Source organism: Dipodomys ordii, unplaced genomic scaffold (assembly GCF_000151885.1).
Source record: "Dipodomys ordii isolate 6190 unplaced genomic scaffold, Dord_2.0 Scaffold267, whole genome shotgun sequence".
NCBI lineage: Eukaryota > Metazoa > Chordata > Mammalia > Rodentia > Heteromyidae > Dipodomys > Dipodomys ordii.
Genome location: NW_012267483.1, coordinates 91,773 through 94,635, shown reverse-complemented (window position 1 = coordinate 94,635; position 2,863 = coordinate 91,773).

The window sequence follows — 2,863 nt, the reverse complement described above, 5'->3', positions numbered from 1 at the left end:
TCTCTGGTCTGCAAACTGCAGGATGAAGCTGTCTGCTCCTTGTCGGTTCTTGCTGGTGTTGAGTAGAATCCGCTCACCCGCTGCGTCTGGCTCCTTCGTCCCGGACTCTCTGTGTGAGTGCTCAGGTATCGCCTGGCTGCGGTCTCCACCGCGACCCTGCCTCCGCCGCCGGCGGTGGCTGCTGGCTAGTGCTCAGATGTGTATTCTTGCCTTGGCTTTCCCTCACTTGTCTAACTCTCTGTCCTGTGATGGCACACTTGGTGTGTTTCTCTGGCTTAGGACTGTTCACTGGAACTCTAAAACTGCTTTCTATGTGAGAGCTTGTTCAGATTCCAGCTTCTCCTCTGCCATCTTGTCTCTATTTGACAAAGATTTTTTTGTAATAAATGCTTCATGGTTTATCTGAAGTCTCCTGGTCTCTGTGCTACTATGATTGTTCTCCTGTTCCATGATTATAAACTGAATGAAGTCATATTGTCACTCAAACCTCATCTGACTCATAGTTACTCATAGTAACATTGATCAAAATATCTTCCTCCTAGACAGACTCAGATGATCTCTGCAGTTCCCCAGACCAGTAACCCTAATGGTAGCTCACACAGCCTAAAAGGAAGTTTTAGTTCAGGGATGTATCACTGTGGGAGGCTTATGTGTATCTTGAAGGCAGTGATAAACTCAAACACCCTCAGGCTCTACCTTGCTGATTTCAGTGTGAAATCTATGCTTGACCCACTGCCAGTTAATCCGTCTGGAACCACAGAAAATCAGTTGGAAACTGTGTATATCAGGAGTTGTGGAGACTGGCCTGGCTTCTGCAGGTACCAATTCAGGTAAGTGTTTCCATTGCTATTCAGGAGGCTCTGGGTAGACCTGCAGGAGATGGAGGCCGGATCTCCCAGCATGACAGGCAGGGAGACTGGAGTCTGGGTCATCTCCACTGGATCCTGAAATTAGAATAAGACAGCAGTGCAAGGTTTTTCACAAACACAGACATCCTGATATTATTTGTTTTTGATATATATTTCCTGTTTTCACATTTCATATTGATAAATAATCTAAAAATAGGAAAGATTATAAATAGATATATTTCTAAAGTATAAAGAGGACTGTAAGAGTCACTGACTATATTTTCATCTAGCAGTCTTCATCCAAGCACAGTTTTTGCTCTTTCTGGAATGTTCCTCACTCTCTCACACCTAACTATCACTTTCCCAACATGGATAACAGGATCTTCACAGTTAGGGCACAACTGGACCCTTAGATCTCACCTTTTCACCCAATTTCATTCGTCATCTCCCTTTGCCCTCACCAGGGATCCAGAGCATTTACAGCCACAGGAGCTGAGGGAAGGACTTCATTTTTAAGAGTTAAATGAGGAGTCTTGACAGGTCAAGGCAAGTTCATATCTCAGAAAGGAAGGCCTTCCTTAGGGAGCAATATGCAAATCTCCAGGTGAGTGCAACAGTGTGGGAAGAGCCAAGGGGAAATTAAGTCCTGCTCTTCTGAGAAAATTGATACCAAATATGCTCTGTGTTTAGGGACAACCAATAAAAACCTTGATTCCTGCAACACTGGAAAGAAGAACCCCACTGTGAAAGTCTCAATCTGAGGGAAAGATATGGTACACGGTACACATCACTCTTATACCCTAAAACATCATCAGAGACCCAAAGAATGCATATTCATGTCAAGGACAGTCTGTAGGAAAGGAATGGACACAGTTCCCAGGTCTCCTGAAACTCCAGCAGATAGTCTAGAGAGAGACACTGTACCCAGCAGCAGAAGCAAGGCTGCTCCTCAAGGGAGTGAACCAAGAATACCATAGACTTTAGTTAGATGAAGAGGCATCTTATAACTGTAGTTCTAGGTTATGTGTTCAGGGATCTCAGCTACAAGTGTTAGAACCTCTATTTTCAAAGGAAATTTAGCATAAAGAATTGACAGGAAGAACAAAATTTTCTGCTACTGGTAGTAATCTAAATGCATTTATTTATACAGTAAAAGGACAATGCCTATCTTTCTGACAGAAGCATAGAATTCCAGTGTAGATAGATAGATAGATAGATAGATAGATAGATAGATAGATAGATAGATAGAGATGTATATAGAAATGTGTGCATGTGTGTGTGTGTGTGTGTGTGTGTGTGTGTATATCATATTTTCCTGATCAATTCATCTATTGAGGGGCATCTGGGTTGGTTCCATATCTTAGTTCCTGGGAATAGTGCTGCAAAGAACACAGTTGTCCTGGTGACATTAATGTGGCCTTCTTTGTGACCATTTGAGTAAATGCCCAGAAGTGGGATTTCTGGATTGTAGGGAGTTCTTTGTTTAATCTTTTGAGGAACCTCCATACTGCTTTCCAGAGTGGATGAACCAGGTTATGTTCCCGCCAACAGAGTAGGAGCTGACCTCATCCCTGCTAACATCTATTATTATTTATTTATTGTGAAAATACCATACAGAGGGGTTACAATTACATGAGCAAGGTAATGAGTATATTTCTTATCAAGCACTGTTGCCTCCTCCTTTGTTTTCCCTTTCCATCCCTTCCCATCTCCCCGCCCCCCTCCTGCTCTCCACACCAGTTATAAAGTTTATTTTTCAATATAATGTCTTGTACATCTTATTGTTGCAATGGATCCACCTGTACCTCTATTTAAACAATTTTTTTCAATGCTATCTCAACATTGAGATATCACCTCACTCCAGTTAGAACGGCAAAAATCAAGAACGCTAACAACAACAGATGCTGGAGGGGATGTGGACAAAAAGGAACTTTACTTCATTGTTGGTGGGAATGTAAACTTGTTCAACCACTTTGGAAAGCAGTATGGAGGTTCCTCAAAAGACTTCACATAGA